This window comes from Odontesthes bonariensis, chromosome 10 (assembly GCF_027942865.1).
Source record: "Odontesthes bonariensis isolate fOdoBon6 chromosome 10, fOdoBon6.hap1, whole genome shotgun sequence".
Lineage (NCBI taxonomy): Eukaryota > Metazoa > Chordata > Actinopteri > Atheriniformes > Atherinopsidae > Odontesthes > Odontesthes bonariensis.
Window position 1 is genome coordinate 45001 of NC_134515.1, and position 20000 is coordinate 65000.

General features: G+C 42.8%; 1 protein-coding gene across 1 annotated transcript in view; it reads left to right on the forward strand.

The window, feature by feature from the left end:
* The window catches only part of cacna1fb (calcium channel, voltage-dependent, L type, alpha 1F subunit), a 94212-nt gene that overhangs the window by 1179 nt on the left and 73033 nt on the right, over positions 1-20000 (forward strand). The window lies entirely within an intron of this gene.

The following is a 20000-nucleotide window of genomic DNA, read 5'->3' on the forward strand; positions in this document are numbered from 1 at the left end:
AACCAGAACATTTGCAGGGTTCTGGTTCCTGTGACCCCGTTAACGCTCCAGAACCAGAACATTTGCAGGGTTCTGGTTCCTGTGACCCCGTTAACGCTCCTGAACCAGAACATTTGCAGGGTTCTGGTTCCCGTGACCCCGTTAACGCTCCAGAACCAGAACATCTGGTTCCTGTGACCCCGTTAACGCTCCAGAACCAGAAACGTTTGTTCGGTTCCACAGGAAAAGACAGGAGTTCTGAATATTTCTGATCCAGAACTTCATCAGAATTCTGGGTCCAGAACTGTTCTGGTCAGAGTGTGTTTGAGGAGATTTTCGAGGTGATGTCGTGTCCAGGATCAGCGGCAGTTCTGAACTGGGTCGGGTTTGCAGAACCAGAATTCTTTGAGCTAGTGTGGTACAAAGCACAGAATATAAGAACAAACTGATGTTCTGTTGGTTCTGTTGGTTCTGTTGGTTTTGTTGGTTCTGTTGGTTTTGTTGGTTCTGTTGGTTCTGTTGGTTCTGTTGGTTCTGTTGGTTCTGTTGGTTCTGTGGTTCTGTTGGAAATAAGCTGCATTCTGTACGGAACCAGTGATTTATTGAAACATCTTTACATGTTGTTCAGATCCTTTACGGTTATTTAAGTAATTCCCTCCATGAAAGCAGAGACTTCAGGTTTTTGCTGTAAACTCACTGGAACCGGTTCTGTTGAAAAAGCCTCTCAGAACTTCCTGCTCTCAGGCTGTGTTCGAAACTGCATACTACATACTACATACTGCATACTTCATACTTCCATACTGCATACTACATACTACATACTGCATACTTCCATACTGAATACTGCATACTACATACTACATACTACATACTACATACTTCCATACTGCATACTGAATACTGCATACTACATACTACATACTACATACTACATACTTCCATACTGCATACTGAATACTGCATACTACATACTTCCATACTGCATACTGCATACTACATACTACATACTACATACTACATACTTCCATACTTCCATACTGAATACTGCATACTACATACTACATACTACATACTACATACTTCCATACTTCCATACTGAATACTGCATACTACATACTACATACTACATACTACATACTTCCATACTGCATACTGAATACTGCATACTACATACTTCCATACTGCATACTGCATACTACATACTGCCATACTTCCTACTACATACTACATACATAGGGAAAGCCATTACCATACAATTGGTGCTTTTGTTTTGAAAACAGGAAGTGAACCTACCCTCGTTGTAACTAGCTTGAAACTGCCGTTTTGACAGGAAATGACGATCGGCAACGTCACGTTACGTTGCATCTTGGGTAGTTTGAGTACGAGTAGTAACCTCATGATGCATACAAATGTCCGGGAAGCAGACACCCTTTCCACTTTTAAGACCAGGCTTAAAACTTTCCTTTTTGATAAAGCTTATAGTTAGGGATGGCTCAGGTGATCCTGAAACATCCCATAGTTAAGCTGCTATAGGCCTAGACTGCTGGGGGGCCTCATCTGACACACCTTTCCTCACTTTACTCTCTTTATGTATATGTGATATTATTATGGTCATTAACTCGTGTTTCCCTGTTCCAACAGATATCCTGAATGGTGTTACAGTGCCGCCGTCGCGGTGGCCCCCCCCCCTTTCTGTCTTCTCAAACCCCAGCTGGTGGAGGCGGATGGCCACCCTTCCTGAGTCTGGTTCTGCCAGAGGTTTCTTCCTGTTAAAAGGGAGTCGTTTCTCTCCACAGTCGCCTCAGGCACGCCGCTCAGGCCGGGAGATTGGACCGAAAAACAAAAAGTTTTCAGTGCAATCTGTTGGTTTTCTTAGCTAGGAAATTGTTTTTGAATTGGCTCTATATGAACGAATTGGATTATTTTATGAATTATGATTATTATTAATTAATTGAATTCCAATTGGCTTGAATTGGACTTACTATCTAAGTGCCTTGAGATGACATTTGTTGTATTTGGCGCTATATAAATAAAAATGAATTGAATTGAATTGAATGCATACCCAACATTTCAGAGAATCTAGTATGCATCCGGGAACTTAAAAAAAGTTAAAGTTAGTAGTAGGAGAAGTATACAGTTTCGAACACAGCCTCAGACTGTTGGTGGGGAGAAGAGGGGAGGGACCATGAGACAATATGGCGGCCGCAACCATGTGCTCAGGAAGTCATGTGTTAGCCAGAGAAGCTACAACAATGGCTGCCATGTAGCCCACATGCTAACGGGAGATCTGTGTTAGCTCTTCCAGGTGAAAGTGAAGGGGGGGGACATGCTACAGTCTGACAGAGATCCCCGACCGGGGGTCCAGTTCTGGTTAACACAGACAGCAAATGTTAGCGTGAGACACATGTTGAGGTTCCAGGTTAAACTAAAGTAAAACAGTTAGTTTGCATAAAAGATCACAACTAACCATCAGAACTAAGATAAAAACCTTTGAAGAAAAGACTCAATACGATGCCCCTGCGGAGAAGTTAGTGACAGTAGTTAGTGACAGAAGTTAGTGACAGAAGTTAGTGACAGAGGTTAGTGACAGAAGTTAGTGACAGAAGTTAGTGACAGAGGTTAGTGACAGAAGTTAGTGACAGAAGTTAGTGACAGAAGTTAGTGACAGAGGTTAGTGACAGAAGTTAGTGACAGAGGTTAGTGACAGAGGTTAGTGACAGAGGTTAGTGACAGACGTTAGTGACAGAGGTTAGTGACAGAAGTTAGTGACAGAAGTTAGTGACAGAAGTTAGTGACAGAGGTTAGTGACAGAAGTTAGTGACAGAGGTTAGTGACAGAAGTTAGTGACAGAAGTTAGTGACAGAAGTTAGTGACAGAGGTTAGTGACAGACGTTAGTGACAGTAGTTAGTGACAGAAGTTAGTGACAGAAGTTAGTGACAGAAGTTAAGTTAGTGACAGAAGTTAGTGACAGAAGTTAAGTTAGTGACAGAGGTTAGTGACAGAAGTTAAGTTAGTGACAGTAGTTAGTGACAGAAGTTGGTGATAGAAGTTAGTGACAAAAGTTAAGTTAGTGACAGAAGTTAGTGACAAAAGTTAAGTTAGTAACAGAGGTTAGTGACAGAGGTTAGTGACTGAAGTTAGTGACAGAGGTTAGTGACAGAGGTTAGTGACAGAGGTTAGCGACAGAAGTTGTGACAGAAGTTAGTGACAAAAGTTAAGTTAGTGACAGAGGTTAGTGACAGAGGTTAGTGACAGACGTTAGTGACAGTAGTTAGTGACAGAAGTTAGTGACAGAAGTTAGTGACAGAAGTTAGTGACAGAAGTTAGTGACAAAAGTTAAGTTAGTAACAGAGGTTAGTGACAGAAGTTAAGTTAGTGACAGAGGTTAGTGACAGAAGTTAAGTTAGTGACAGTAGTTAGTGACAGAAGTTGGTGATAGAAGTTAGTGACAAAAGTTAAGTTAGTGACAGAAGTTAGTGACAAAAGTTAAGTTAGTAACAGAGGTTAGTGACAGAAGTTAAGTTAGTGACAGAGGTTAGTGACAGAAGTTAAGTTAGTGACAGTAGTTAGTGACAGAAGTTGGTGATAGAAGTTAGTGACAAAAGTTAAGTTAGTGACAGAAGTTAGTGACAAAAGTTAAGTTAGTAACAGAGGTTAGTAACAGAGGTTAGTGACAGAGGTTAGTGACAGAGGTTAGTGACTGAAGTTAGTGACAGAGGTTAGTGACAGAGGTTAGTGACAGAGGTTAGCGACAGAGGTTAGCGACAGAAGTTGTGACAGAAGTTAGTGACAAAAGTTAAGTTAGTGACAGAGGTTAGTGACAGAAGTTAGTGATAGAGGTTAGTGATAGAGGTTAGTGACAGAAGTTAGTGACAAAAGTTAGTGACTGAAGTTCGTGACAGAGGTTAGTGACAGAGGTTAGTGACTGAAGTTAGTGACAGAGGTTAGTGACAGAAGTTAGTGACAGAGGTTAGTGACTGAAGTTAGTGACAGAGGTTAGTGACAGAGGTTAGTGACAGAAGTTAGTGACAGAGGTTAGTGACAGAAGTTAGTGACTGAAGTTAGTGACAGTAGTTAGTGATCGAGGTTAGTGACAGAGGTTAGTGACTGAAGTTAGTGACAGAGGTTAGTGACTGAAGTTAGTGACAGAGGTTAGTGACAGAGGTTAGTGACAGAAGTTAGTGACAGAGGTTAGTGACAGAAGTTAGTGACAAAAGTTAGTGACAGAGGTTAGTGACAGAAGTTAGTGACAGCTAGGTTAGTGACTGAAGTTAGTGACAGAAGTTAGTGAAAAAAGTTAAGTTAGTGACAGAGGTTAGTGACAGAAGTTTGTGACAGAGGTTAGTGACTGAAGTTAGTGACAGAGGTTAGTGACAGAGGTTAGTGACTGAAGTTAGTGACAGAGGTTAGTGACAGAGGTTAGTGACTGAAGTTAGTGACAGAGGTTAGTGACAGAATTTAGTGACAGAGGTTAGTGACAGAAGTTTGTGACAGAGGTTAGTGACTGAAGTTAGTGACAGAGGTTAGTGACAGAGGTTAGTGACAGAAGTTAGTGACAGAGGTTAGTGACAGAAGTTAGTGACAGAGGTTAGTGACAGAAGTTAGTGACAGAGGTTAGTGACAGAAGTTAGTGACAAAAGTTAGTGACAGAGGTTAGTGACAGAAGTTAGTGACAGCTAGGTTAGTGACTGAAGTTAGTGACAGAAGTTAGTGAAAAAAGTTAAGTTAGTGACAGAGGTTAGTGACAGAAGTTTGTGACAGAGGTTAGTGACTGAAGTTAGTGACAGAGGTTAGTGACAGAGGTTAGTGACTGAAGTTAGTGACAGAATTTAGTGACAGAGGTTAGTGACAGAAGTTTGTGACAGAGGTTAGTGACTGAAGTTAGTGACAGAGGTTAGTGACAGAGGTTAGTGACAGAAGTTAGTGACAGAGGTTAGTGACAGAAGTTTGTGACAGAGGTTAGTGACTGAAGTTAGTGACAGAGGTTAGTGACAGAGGTTAGTGACTGAAGTTAGTGACAGAGGTTAGTGACAGTAGTTAGTGACAGAGGTTAGTGACAGAGGTTAGTGACAGAAGTTAGTGACAGAGGTTAGTGACAGAAGTTAGTGACAGAGGTTAGTGACAGAAGTTAGTGACAAAAGTTAGTGACAGCTAGGTTAGTGACTGAAGTTAGTGACAGAAGTTAGTGACAGCTAGGTTAGTGACTGAAGTTAGTGACAGAAGTTAGTGAAAAAAGTTAAGTTAGTGACAGAGGTTAGTGACAGAAGTTAGTGACAGAGGTTAGTGACTGAAGTTAGTGACAGAAGTTAGTGACAGAGGTTAGTGACTGAAGTTAGTGACAGAGGTTAGTGACTGAAGTTAGTGACAGAGGTTAGTGACAGAGGTTAGTGACAGAAGTTAGTGACAGAGGTTAGTGACAGAGGTTAGTGACAGAAGTTAGTGACAGAGGTTAGTGACAGAGGTTAGTGACTGAAGTTAGTGACAGAGGTTAGTGACTGAAGTTAGTGACAGAGGTTAGTGACAGAGGTTAGTGACAGAGGTTAGTGACAGAAGTTAGTGACAGTAGTTAGTGACAGAAGTTAGTGACAGAGGTTAGTGACAGAAGTTAGTGACAGAGGTTAGTGACAGAGGTTAGTGACAGAGGTTAGTGACAGAGGTTAGTGACAGAGGTTAGTGACAGAAGTTAGTGACTGAAGTTAGTGACAGTAGTTAGTGATCGAGGTTAGTGACAGAGGTTAGTGACTGAAGTTAGTGACAGAGGTTAGTGACTGAAGTTAGTGACAGAGGTTAGTGACAGAGGTTAGTGACAGAAGTTAGTGACAGAGGTTAGTGACAGAAGTTAGTGACAAAAGTTAGTGACAGAGGTTAGTGACAGAAGTTAGTGACAGCTAGGTTAGTGACTGAAGTTAGTGACAGAAGTTAGTGAAAAAAGTTAAGTTAGTGACAGAGGTTAGTGACAGAAGTTTGTGACAGAGGTTAGTGACTGAAGTTAGTGACAGAGGTTAGTGACAGAGGTTAGTGACTGAAGTTAGTGACAGAGGTTAGTGACAGAGGTTAGTGACTGAAGTTAGTGACAGAGGTTAGTGACAGAATTTAGTGACAGAGGTTAGTGACAGAAGTTTGTGACAGAGGTTAGTGACTGAAGTTAGTGACAGAGGTTAGTGACAGAGGTTAGTGACAGAAGTTAGTGACAGAGGTTAGTGACAGAAGTTAGTGACAGAGGTTAGTGACAGAAGTTAGTGACAAAAGTTAGTGACAGAGGTTAGTGACAGAAGTTAGTGACAGCTAGGTTAGTGACTGAAGTTAGTGACAGAAGTTAGTGAAAAAAGTTAAGTTAGTGACAGAGGTTAGTGACAGAAGTTTGTGACAGAGGTTAGTGACTGAAGTTAGTGACAGAGGTTAGTGACAGAGGTTAGTGACTGAAGTTAGTGACAGAATTTAGTGACAGAGGTTAGTGACAGAAGTTTGTGACAGAGGTTAGTGACTGAAGTTAGTGACAGAGGTTAGTGACAGAGGTTAGTGACAGAAGTTAGTGACAGAGGTTAGTGACAGAAGTTTGTGACAGAGGTTAGTGACTGAAGTTAGTGACAGAGGTTAGTGACAGAGGTTAGTGACTGAAGTTAGTGACAGAGGTTAGTGACAGTAGTTAGTGACAGAGGTTAGTGACAGAGGTTAGTGACAGAAGTTAGTGACAGAGGTTAGTGACAGAAGTTAGTGACAGAGGTTAGTGACAGAAGTTAGTGACAAAAGTTAGTGACAGCTAGGTTAGTGACTGAAGTTAGTGACAGAAGTTAGTGACAGCTAGGTTAGTGACTGAAGTTAGTGACAGAAGTTAGTGAAAAAAGTTAAGTTAGTGACAGAGGTTAGTGACAGAAGTTAGTGACAGAGGTTAGTGACTGAAGTTAGTGACAGAAGTTAGTGACAGAGGTTAGTGACTGAAGTTAGTGACAGAGGTTAGTGACTGAAGTTAGTGACAGAGGTTAGTGACAGAGGTTAGTGACAGAAGTTAGTGACAGAGGTTAGTGACAGAGGTTAGTGACAGAAGTTAGTGACAGAGGTTAGTGACAGAGGTTAGTGACTGAAGTTAGTGACAGAGGTTAGTGACTGAAGTTAGTGACAGAGGTTAGTGACAGAGGTTAGTGACAGAGGTTAGTGACAGAAGTTAGTGACAGTAGTTAGTGACAGAAGTTAGTGACAGAGGTTAGTGACAGAAGTTAGTGACAGAGGTTAGTGACAGAGGTTAGTGACAGAGGTTAGTGACAGAGGTTAGTGACAGAGGTTAGTGACAGAAGTTAGTGACAGAGGTTAGTGACAGAAGTTAGTGACAGAGGTTAGTGACAGAGGTTAGTGACAGAGGTTAGTGACAGAGGTTAGTGACAGAGGTTAGTGACTGAAGTTAGTGACAGAGGTTAGTGACAGAGGTTAGTGACAGAGGTTAGTGACAGAAGTTAGTGACAGTAGTTAGTGACAGAAGTTAGTGACAGAGGTTAGTGACTGAAGTTCGTGACAGAGGTTAGTGACTGAAGTTCGTGACAGAGGTTAGTGACAGAGGTTAGGGACAGAAGTTAGTGACAGAGTTTAGTGACAGAGGTTAGTGACAGAGGTTAGTGACAGAAGTTAGTGACAGTAGTTAGTGACAGAAGTTAGTGACAGAAGTTAGTGACAGAAGTTTCAGGGAGACTTGCGAGCTCAGGTGGGGGCGGGGCTTCCTTCTTCCATCTTTTAAAGAGGGGCTCAGATTAATCCTGCTGATGCTAATGGAGGATCAAACTTCCTGCTCAGTGCTGGCTGAATTAAGATGGCCATCACGGACCTTCTGATAACGTTGTCATGGAAACGAGCATTAACATCAGCTGTTGCCATGGCTACGGAGTTAATCCATCCTTTTCTCTGTCTGTGAAACAAAGCTTATTGTAACTCTGCCTGAGGCTCAAAGTAACCTGGAGCGAGGAGATGGTTCGTCCTGATGCAGCTGGACCGAGACGCTGAGACGAGTTTTATTTAAAGAAGCTTCATGATGGGAAAAGAGTCACCTCAAGAAAAGATGGAAATTGTTGTTCTTTCATCAGTCGACACTCATCATCACTGAAACAGAACTCACATGCTGGTTTAGAATAAATCTTTAAACTCAGAACACATGAAGGTCATTCAATTTTCACCAGAAAACAAGTAGTTGTTAGTCTTTGTGCTTTTCTGTTGTTTTGTGTTGTTTTGTGTTCTTTTTCTGTTTTATTTTGTGTTTTTTTTGCATTTTTATTTGTGTTCTGTTGCATTTTATTTTGTGTTCTTTTTCTGTTTTATTTAGTTTTTTCTGTTTTATTTTGTGTTTTTTTTTTGCGTTTTTTGTGTTTTATTTTGTGTGTTACCGTTTTATTTTCATTAATTCATCCATTGATTTATATCCAGGTTAATTTGTGATTTTAGTTAAGTTCTGGTGTTTTTCCATCAGTTCAGTTTGGAGATGGGTGTTCCACAAGGCTCTGTACTGGGGCCTCTGCTGCTATCATTCATAAATTTATCTAAAACTTACAGTTTGAAACTTACATTTAAACACAGATTCTGCGGGTTGGTGTTGGTGGAAAATACGTAACGTTTATGTCTGTCTATAACATATTTTAATCATCTTTTAAAAAAGGAGGATTTAAAAAAATTTGGCTTCCAAAGTCTAAAGATTTCTTTATTTGAATGTTTCTCGCATTATAAAAAGCTGTCATACCACTTTTGTTATTATCAAAAAAATGAAAGAATAATTTGAGTTTAATTTTAAACAAGAATCATTTTCTTTGAACTCATCTCGCAGCCAATCAGAATCCAGTGTTTAAGAATGAAAGGCAGGGAGCTGCTGTGGCTCTTGGGAGGTGAAGTGTTTCCCAGTTTAACACTCACGGTTGGTTTGGTAAACTGTTCGCCCGCAGCTGCTTCGCCGCTCTGTGGGAACATCTGGCTCATCTGCAGCCGCCGCTGGTCGGTCTGTCGACTCAGAGACTCAGAGCAGGATTTACAAGAGATTTGGATTTTCACCAGGCTCAGTTTTCTGTTTTCAGTTCATGCTGCAGAAAATGTGATGATTTTACATTCTTATGATGTTTGTATTTAAGATGTAAAAAACATTCAGCGTTCAGGAACATTATATTCACTAAAAACAAGATAAAAATCCATGAATATATTGTCTGACAGCTAAATACGTCTAAGGCCGCTTTACATAACAAGGTCTGAGCAGCACTTTGTGGCAGTTGGGAGGAAAACCTGGAGGCTTCTCACAACCTGGATTCATCTTCACACGAGTGATGAACAGCTGCATCTTTCCTTTAAAGGGTTTCTGTACGGATTCAATTAGGAACGAAAATTATTTCAAACAGCTCAAAAGCTGGACTCAGATTGTGTGAGAAGCTGTGTTACTCAGCAGAGAAACAGCTCAAATTAAAGCAGAAATGTGGCCTCGGAGGACACGATTCTGCGCTTTATTTTCAGTGGAGGCAGTTTGTAACAGTGGGAGGATTTTGGGGAGGTGGCAGCCTGTAAAATCCTTTCATTTCCCACAGAAGACGCAGGATTAGCTCAGCCAGGATGGTGACCCTCTGACCTGCTGAATCCACCTGTTCCTTAAAGCCTTCCTTCCTAGGGATGGGAATCGATGAGATTTTTACGATTCCAATTCCATTTTCGATTCTGCTTAACGATTCGGTTCTTTATCGGTTCTCATTTGGGGAAAAAGGACAACAAACCGGTTGATTAGCATCAACTTTGTTTAGTTTAGAAGTAACACGTCATGTTAGTTAAACTGTCTCTGTTTGGGGCTTTGTACTTAGGGTTGAGAATCTTTGTCATCTCCCTAGAAAATATAAAATGGGAATGAATGACTGAGTGAAACATCTGGTTAACTCAGAGGAAAACATGCAACTTTGTCATTCTCTGACTTTGCATACAATGTAATGCCTGAGAAGGCATTCATTTAACCTTAACCGTTAGTAACAGCAGGTTTTACAATGAGGCAAATGGTGCTAACATGATAGGCAGTGTTTGTTAGTTAGTTAGTTAGTTAGTTAGTAAGTAAGTTGGTTGATTGGTTAGTTGGTTGATTGGCTAGTTAGTTGGTTGATTGGTTAGTTGGTTAGTTAGTTGGTTGATTAGTTAGTTGGCTAGTTAGTTATTCAGTTAGTTGGTTGATAGGTTGGTTGGTTAGTTGGTTGGTTAGTTAGTTGGCTAGTTAGTTAGTTAGTTAGTTAGTTAGTTAGTTAGTTAGTTAGTTAGTTAGTTAGTTAGTTACAGTGTTAGCCGAGTGCTAACGTTAGTCTGGAGCGAATTGAAAACATTCTTTAATAATTATTTCATGCTGTGTGCACAAATGTTTCTGCATGTTGGTAATATTTCCTCCCTTTGATGAAATATCCACTATGAAAGTATTACAAGTTGCCCTGTTGTCGTCTTTTTTGAGCGAAGTGTAACCAAACTTTGGAGCGTTTGTGGCACTTGGGCACCATGTTTACTGCTGGCTGCACTGGACGTCGTTCGCGCCCAATGGGATCGAATAAGGGAATCGTTTGCAAAATTGGCAACCTTTTCCAAAGAATTGAAACACTGGGTACCGGTTCTCTACAAGAATCCCTAATCCTTCCTCAGATGGAAGCAGGAAACTGAAGCCGCTCTCAGACGGGATGCTTTTCTCAGAGTGCAACAGAAACGCTGTTTTTCTTTCTTCGAGCTTCCACTGGAGCTGCTTGATGGTGCTGTTTGGATGGAAATGTTCAGCCACAGTCACGAGAACGTGCACTAACCGAGCAACAGAACAATCCCAGCAACCGCAGAGTTTATTTAGAGGAACCGATGCCACAAAGACGCAGGTGACAGCAGATCTGAGCAGATCTGTGCAGCTGATATCAGACAGGATGATGTAACGCGTGATGTTCGCAGCAGAAACTGTGGCGGTTCCTAATCTGATCAGTGAGGAAGAAGGAAAACTGCCATCACCAAAGAGCTGCTGACCATCCAGCTGGACGGGGCTGCGAGGCATCGTGACAAACACACACTGAGGCTGGAGAGGACAAAGTTAACAGGGATGGAGGATGGGAAGTCCTGCTAACACACACACACACACACACACACACACACACACACACAGATGTGTCTTTGTGGGGACCTGGACGTTCAGATGCATTTCCAGGACTTTAACCCGTGACCTGCTGTGAGGCTCCGCCTCAGCAATTAGCTGGAAAACTTAAATTTAAAAAGAAACTGTGAATAACAGACTATGAACAGCAGAACAGCGAGAACCCAAAATGGACCCCTGAGGTACACCACAAGTAACAGGGACTGGAAAACGGAGCATTCCCCTGAATGAGCAGCCAAAGCTGAACTGTCAGAACTGAACCTGTGATGCCATCAGACTGTTCTGAAAACAGAATATCATCATCCACAGCATTCATTATTACCCCCGGCCTCATTTACCCCCGGCCTCATTCACACCTGGTTTCTGTCAGTATGGGGTGGTGAGGTAGGACACGGATGCGGACTTTTCACAAAGCAAAACAGGGTTTTATTGACAAAAACAAAGTTCAAACAAAAAGCGCGGCTGAGCCAGATTCAAAAACTAAACTGTGAAATAAATACTTGAAAAGACTAAACAAATGACTTAACACGAGGGGAAAATCAGGAATCATGGTAGAGGGGTAGGATCTCGCAAAACAATGAGGGAACCTGGAAACTAAATACTGTGGAGGGTGATCAGTGACTGGGTGCAGCTGGTGGGGCATGAACAGGTGACATGAGTGAAGCTAATGAACTGAGCATGGAAGTGAGGGGAAAAACAATGGCAAAACAAGTAAGAACTCCAAAACCAAGACCTGAAATCTAAAACATGATGAAACATAAAACTAAAAACATGGCAGAACCCACAGACATGACAGTTTCAGTTTGACTCATCCTGCCTCGACCGTCTCCTTCCTCTGTTGGTCTAACATCAGCCTGAACATGCACTGAAAAAAACAACTCATAAGATTCACTTAAAAAACCCTTTGTAAGTATTTGCACTCCAATGATTTAAGTAATATTTAATGCTGCAATATCAAGTAAATTTTACTTACCATAAAACATTACAGTTTTGAAGATATTAAGTCAAATTTACTTAATTACATCTAAGTTTTAAGTTATATTTATTTAAACAAAAATAAGTAAGGTGTACTTGTTTTTCATAGGCAGGAACATCATTTTACTCAAAATTTTAAGTAAATTTGCTGTTATGAAGTAACTTAGTAGATTTTAACGATACACTTTCAGAGTAAAGTTTATGTAGTATTTCTAGGTTTATGTACATACAACTATTAAACATTTAAATTGTATGAGGAAACCTAAGTAAAACCACAGCCATTATAACTAACAGCCTTGCCACTTACTATTAAGCCCCATTGTACCGGCTTTTTGGCTGCAGTTCCACCAGAATTCCACTGGGGGCGTCGGTGGAGACCAGAATGAATGGGGCCCAATGGAGCTAGATGCTACAAATGGTCAGTTTCACCTAAGTCTCCTCAAGAGCGCTCAGATTTGAATGTAGTTTCTGAGAGCTCAACATGGGTTTCAAGTCAAAAATCTACTGAACGAGTACATATATCCCTTTGATTTCTTACAGGTTGGCTTCTTGTTGTCCACAACGCGCTAGCATTGTGCTAATGACAGCTGGTCGACCAGCGAAAGAATGAATTACGACCAGAGGCACCGCTTGACGGCTGGCTCCATACCAAGCGACAACAGAATTAAGATGGACTTTTTCCGCTTATGTTACCACAGCCTAAGAATCTGTGATGTTACCACACATTCTCTCTTACTACAGCTCTTCCTTGAAAACGCTGCTGCCTTTGAGACCAACAACAAGCAGGATTGTTGCCGTAAAGCGGCATCTCCGGTCGTAAGCTATGTATGATGTCATATACACTTAAAATCCTTTTTTTTAAGCAAATGAGTGGCTCTAAAAATCTAAAACTCAGCCATGGGTATTTTCTAAACATCCTCTTTCGAACACAACATTCGAATTACTAGAGAAAAAATTATATCTTGAGATAAGGGCACGCTAGGGCGTATAGCTCCATAGAACTCCATTCATTCTGGTCTCCAAAAATTGAGCGCCCCACGTGGAAAGAGGGTGGAACTGCAACCAAAATCGCCTCGTTGGAAACCGGAAATGCACCGTGAGTGGCGAATCTGTACTATTATAGAATCTGTGGTAAAACTTAAGGCCCATTTATGGCCTACAAAACCGGCCGAAATTCGTCTGTCCGGTCCATACGTTGCTCCCGGAGCTTCTGTTTATGCCTCCGTCCGTATTGCGCATGTCCGTAAGAAATCCTCTAGAGGGCGGTATATATTGAGTCATTGTCGGCCGCGGGTTTGAGAAACATGGCGTCAATTGAGGAAGTTGCAGTCATACAAATGTATATACCCCCTGACCATCTCACAAGTCCTCTCCTCCATTACCTGCCATTTTTAAATCTTACATTTTTTTAATCTCCTACTCTTCGTTCTTCTTCTTCCTCCATAACTTCCGGAGCCAACACGCTCCTGACTCTCTACTGCCCCCACGAATTCCTCTGGTATTGCTCCGTTTCGCCCGGAGCTCACCGGATTGCTAAGCTCTTGACCTACGGACAAACTGACGGATGAAACGACCCCCGGAACCGGGTGAAAGCGTCCGTTTCCGTATTTACCGTAGGGCATAAATGGGCCTTTACTCTTCCCCCATAATTCATGTATTACGTTAAAGGATAACTGCGGTATTTTCAACATTACGCCTCTTTTATGAGTCGTCTGCAATGTTTTAGAACCCCCCTCACCGCTTTTTTGATGTTTACTGCTGTCTCCGGTATTTGCCTAATTTTGATTCTTCTCAACCTGCTTCAGAACGGCAAGTCATGCGCATGTCCAAAAAGGTCCGTAAAAGCACCATAAACGTCCGTTTTCAAAATCATCAACTCACCGGAGTGGTTACTGGTGTGCACTGGTAATCCATATCACATTTCGTTGCGAAAAGTTGCTTCTGTCGTGTTTTATTTGACATTTTGTAAATCCCATTGAGTTCTATTGAACTGGATGTTCGTTGATATTACTCCGCCATCAAGTGGTGTGGAGCAGTGTTTCCCAACCCTGGTCCTCAAGGCACACTGCCCTGCATGTTTTCCATGTTTCCCTGCTCCAGCACACCTGATTCAAATAAATGGGTCGTCCTCAGCCTTCTGGAGAGCTTTAAGACCTGACCCAATTATTAGACCGCAGTAAACATCAAAAAAGCGGTGAGGGGGGTTCTAAAACATTGCAGACGACTCATAAAAGAGGCTTAATGTTGAAAATACCGCAGTTCCCCTTTAATAAAATGTTTAATTTTACTTAAGAAGCTCTAGTTCTTACTGAATCTTAAAGATACAAAGTAGAAATTATGACAGTTACTCTAATAGAGTTTACTTCACCAAAAAGTCACTTTTTTCAGTGTGAACCCTGTGGTGAAGAACAAAGCGGGTTTGTTGGTTGGATTCGTCTCTGAGGTAGAAACAGAGGAAGCAGCCTGTGGATAAAGGGCCTCTCAGCTGATTCCATGCTGACTTGCTGTTTGGAAGCACTCGGCTGAGATACTGACTGTGTTTCTACCCTAGTTGGCACACAATACAAGCCACATTCACGCATTCACACACTCACGCATCAGGACTCATTGTCTGTCACACAGGGATGAACGCCTTGGTTCACGCCTACGGACACTTCGACATATGGTCTGAGGAAGCTGGGAATTGAACTCCTGACCTTCTCTCCCGGTTAACGAGCCGTCAAGGCTCAAACACTTTGTTACTAACTGCTCATCTTGCTTCTGTTCTTGCTCTTGGTGAAGGAGGACGCATTTCTCTCTGTCTCCCCACCCTCTCTTGGGTTTTGTCTTTTGGAGCCTCTCTTTACATTTCGTACGAATTCAAGAATGATGGATCTGGTCAGCTGGTCTCTCAACTAGGGATGGGAATTGATAAGATTTTAACGATTCCAATTCCATTTTCGATTCTGCTTAACGATTCGGTTCTTTGTCGGTTCCCTTATCGATTCTCATTTGGAGAAAAAGGACAACAAACCGGTCGGTTAGCATCAACTTTGTTTAGTTTAGAAGTAACACGAGTCATGAGCTCACAAACCCAACAACGGTGAGGCCCACATTGGTCTATCCTGGCCTGGGTAATTTAACTCTTCCTGCTCTGGTGAAAGGAGAAGCTGGAGGTAGACGTGAACTGGGGGTAGCACCACCAGCCTCTGGCTCTGAGCCAGTCAGGCTCTGTCTCTCATGATTTCATCTAAATGTAATGCCTGAGAAGGCATTCATTTAACCTTAACCGTTACTAACAGCAGCTTTTACAATCAGGCAAATGGTGCTAACATGATAGGCAGTGTTTGTTAGTTAGTTACCTGCAGTGTTAGCCGAGGACATGCTAACGTTGCTAACGCTGCTGGGTTCAGATTCACCAACGTTAGTCCGGAGCGGATCGAAAACGCGACATTCATTCATAGTTATTGCATGTTGGTAGTATTTCCTCCCTTTGGTGAAATATTCACTTTACAAGTTGCCCTGTTGTCGTCTTTTTTAGGGATGTGTAACCAAACTTTCGAGCGTTTGTACCGCTTGGGCGCCATGTTTACTGTTGGCTGCTGGCTGCGCTGGACTCGCCACGCAATGTTGCGTGGTGACGTCATTCGCGCCCACTGGAATCGATAAGGGAATCGTTTGCAAAATCGCCAAAACGATTCCAAGGAATTGAAACACTGGGAATCGGTTCTCAACAAGAACCGGTTCTCGATTCCCATCCCTACTCTCAACGCATTTGATCAAATTTTCTCTAATGCAAAATTGGGAGCAGGAGAACCCTCGTGCCCTGGCGGGACATTCTTCGCTGGATACTCAATGGACTCCTGGGGGAAGTGGAGAATGTTGTCAGTCGAGGATGTTGAAGATTTATACACATTTGGATTTATGATTACTGGTTTCCTGCTGTTTGGAGCTGGAGGATACCTGGCATATCAAGTTGGCAGAGCAATCAGCACTCAGACTGAGATGCTACGTGAGCAGAATGGGAAGCTGGATGTGACCCTTACACAGGTTCAGCAGGCCGGCTGAGGTTCCTGGACTCAGAAGAGAAATGGGATAAATCTGGGAGAAAGCTGATCGCTCGGACCGGGCGGAAATGTCCTGGAATTTGGCTGTTAGGATTCACCATTGAGACGCACCAGCAAAGACTTCAAGGCAGGCAGAAAAATGAAGAGTCTGCCTGACCCAAACAGTTTTGTGATCTGAGTCTGGCTCCCCTGTGCTGGCCTTGGCTGCCAGCTGCAGCTTCTCCTGGATGCTATGTAAATAAGACGCTCTGCCCCATGGGCTCCCTCCCCTTCCTGAGGACTCCTGTGGAAACTGTTTAGGCTGATAAACTTTCCATCGCATTATCGAGGACAATGGCCTCTGAGACAGTGCTTCATGGACTTACTTTCACACACACACACACACACACACACACACACACACACATGCTCAATGATTAACATACGCAATTCCCACACCTCCTCACCGGTCCCAATGCTTGATGTTGTGTGTATGTGTTGCTTTTTTAGATTTTTTTTTGCAATCTCAAACTGTATCCTGGTAAGGGTAAAGTGTGAAATATGATTTTTGTCCTCCTCTCACCTAATGTGGCAGCGCTTATCACTGAGCTGCATGGCCACGGTCACCCGTCTCCCTCGTTTTGTTTTGTATGTTGTCTGTCTGGATGGGTGAACTGGAACTGCTTGTAATTTCCCCCTCGGGGATTAATAAAGTATTTTGAATTTTGAATAACCTCATCAGAGAGCTAGCTTAACAGTTAGATAAAAAAGGCTAATCAGCCATGAGGGCCTCGAACAGCTTCACACATGGCCAACCTCGAGTGATGCGTGAGACTCTGGGAGCAATGCATGCTGGTTAGAAATCATCTCAGCAGAGCGCCACCAAGTCACATGACACTGAAACCCGGGGGGGGGGGGGGGGGGGTTAGTTGGACATTCTTCTCTCAGATCTGAGAGAAGAAGAGCAGAAAGGACAGAACAGCAGCAGTCGGGACGACCTTGGTGCCTGAACCCTGCACCAGGTTCAGGTTTAGATTTAGATTCAGGGTTCAGGTTCAGGTTTAGGTTCAGGTTTAGGTTCAGGGTTCAGGGTTCAGGTTTAGGTTTAGGTTTAGGTTTAGGTTTAGGTTCAGGTTCAGGTTTAGGTTCAGGGTTCAGGTTCAGGTTTAGGTTTAGGTTTAGGTTCAGGTTCAGGGTTCAGGGTTAGGTTTAGGTTTAGGTTTAGTTTCAGAGTTCAGGGTTCAGGGTTAGGTTCAGGGTTCAGGTTTAGGTTTAGGTTCAGGGTTCAGGTTCAGGTTTAGGTTTAGGTTTAGGTTTAGGTTTAGGTTCAGGTTCAGGGTTCAGGGTTAGGTTTAGGTTTAGGTTCAGGGTTCAGGTTCAGGTTTAGGTTTAGGTTTAGGTTTAGGTTCAGGTTCAGGGTTCAGGGTTAGGTTTAGGTTTAGGTTTAGTTTCAGGGTTCAGGGTTAGGTTTAGGTTCAGGGTTCAGGTTCAGGTTTAGGTTCAGGGTTCAGGTTCAGGTTTAGGTTTAGGTTTAGGTTTAGGTTCAGGTTCAGGGTTCAGGGTTAGGTTTAGGTTTAGGTTTAGTTTCAGGGTTCAGGGTTAGGTTTAGGTTTAGGTTTAGTTTCAGAGTTCAGGGTTAGGTTCAGGGTTCAGGTTTAGGTTCAGTTTCAGAGTTCAGGGTTCAGGGTTAGGTTTAGGTTTAGGGTTCAGGTTTAAGGGTTCAGGTTTAGGTTCAGGTTCAGGGTTCAGTTCAGGGTTCAGGTTTAGGTTCAGTTCAGGGTTCAGGGTTAGGTTCAGGTTTAGGTTCAGGGTTCAGGTTTAGGTTTAGGTTTAGGTTCAGGGTTCAGGGTTCGGTTTACGTTTAGGTTTAGGTTCAGGGTTCAGGTTCAGGGTTCAGAGTTCAGGGTTCAGGGTTAGGTTTAGGTTTAGGTTTAGGTTCAGGGTTCCGGTTCAGGTTCAGGTTTAGGCTTAGGGTTCAGGTTTAAGGGCTCAGGGTTCAGGTTTAGGTTTAGGTCAATGTTTACGTTTAGGTTCAGGGTTCAGGTTTAGGTTTAGGTTCAGGGTTCGGTTTAGGTTTAGGTTTAGGTTCAGGTTTAGGTTTAGGTTCAGGGTTCAGGTTTAGGTTTAGGTTCAGGGTTCAGGTTTAGGTTTAGGTTCAGGGTTCGGGTTCGGGTTTAGGTTTAGGTTTAGGTTTAGGTTTGGGTTTGGGTTCAGGTTTAGGTTTAGGTTTAGGTTCAGGGTTTAGGTTTAGGTTCAGGGTTCGGTTTAGGTTTAGGTTTAGGTTCAGGGTTTAGGTTTAGGTTCAGGGTTCAGGTTTAGGTTCAGGGTTCAGGTTTAGGTTTAGGTTTAGGTTTAGGTTCAGGGTTCAGGTTTAGGTTCAGGGTTCAGGTTTAGGTTTAGGTTCAGGGTTCGGGTTTAGGTTTGGGTTTGGGTTCAGGTTTAGGTTTAGGTTTAGGTTCAGGTTCAGGTTCAGGGTTCGGTTCAGGGTTAGGTTCAGGGTTAGGTTTAGGTTCAGGGTTCAGGTTTAGGTTCAGGGTTCAGGGTTCAGGTTTAGGTTCAGGTTCAGGGTTCAGCGTTCAGGTTTAGGTTTAGGTTTAGGTTCAGGGTTCAGTTCAGGATTAGGTTCAGGGTTAGGTTTAGGTTCAGGGTTAGGGTTAGGTTTAGGTTCAGGGTTCAGGTTTAGGTTTAGGTTTAGGTTTAGGTTCAGGGTTCAGGGTTCAGGTTCAGGTTTAGGTTCAGGGTTCAGGTTTAGGTTTAGGTTCAGGTTTAGGTTCAGGTTCAGTTCAGGGTTAGGTTTAGGTTCAGGGTTCAGGGTTCAGGTTTAGGTTTAGGTACAGGGTTCAGGGTTTAGGTTTAGGTTTAGGTTCAGGGTTCAGGTTTAGGTTTAGGTTTAGGTTCAGGTTTAGGTTCAGGGTTCAGTTCAGGGTTCAGTTCAGGGTTAGGTTCAGGGTTAGGTTTAGGTTCAATTTCAGAGTTCAGGGTTCAGGGTTAGGTTCAGGGTTCAGGTTTAGGTTCAGTTTCAGGGTTCAGAGTTCAGGGTTAGGTTTAGGTTTAGGTTTAGGTTCAGGGTTCCGGTTCAGGTTCAGGTTTAAGGGTTCAGGTTTAGGTTTAGGTTCAGGGTTCAGGGTTCGGTTTACGTTTAGGTTTAGTTTGAGGTTTAGGTTCAGGTTCAGGTTCAGGGTTCAGGTTTAGGTTTAGGTTCAGGGTTCAGGGTTAGGTTTAGGTTTAGGTTTAGGTTCAGGTTCAAGTTTAGGTTCAGGTTTAAGTTTAGGGTTCAGGTTTAAGGGTGTAGGGTTCAGGTTTAGGTTTAGGTTCAGGTTCAGGTTCAGGGTTTGGGTTTAGGTTCAGGTTCAGGTTTTAGGTTTAGGTTCAGGGTTTAGGTTTAGGTTCAGGTTTAGGTTCAGGGTTTGGGTTTGGGTTTGGGTTTAGGTTTAGGTTTAGGTTCAGGGTTTAGGTTTAGGTTTAGGTTTAGGTTCAGGGTTTGGGTTTGGGTTTGGGTTAGGGTTTAGGCTTAGGCTTAGGTTTAGGTTCAGGTTCAGGGTTTAGGTTCAGGGTTTAGGTTTAGGTTCAGGTTCAGGGTTTAGGTTCAGGGTTTAGGTTCAGGGTTTAGGTTTAGGTTCAGGTTCAGGGTTTGGGTTTAGGTTCAGGGTTTAGGTTTAGGTTCAGGTTCAGGGTTTGGGTTTAGGTTCAGGTTCGGGTTCAGGTTCAGGGTTTAGGTTCAGGTTCAGGTTCAGGGTTTGGGTTTAGGTTCAGGTTCGGGTTCAGGTTCAGGGTTTAGGTTCAGGTTCAGGTTCAGGGTTTGGGTTTAGGTTCAGGTTCGGGTTCAGGTTCAGGGTTTAGGTTCAGGTTCAGGTTCAGGGTTTAGGTTCAGGTTCAGGGTTTAGGTTCAGGGTTCAGGTTCAGGTTTAGGTTC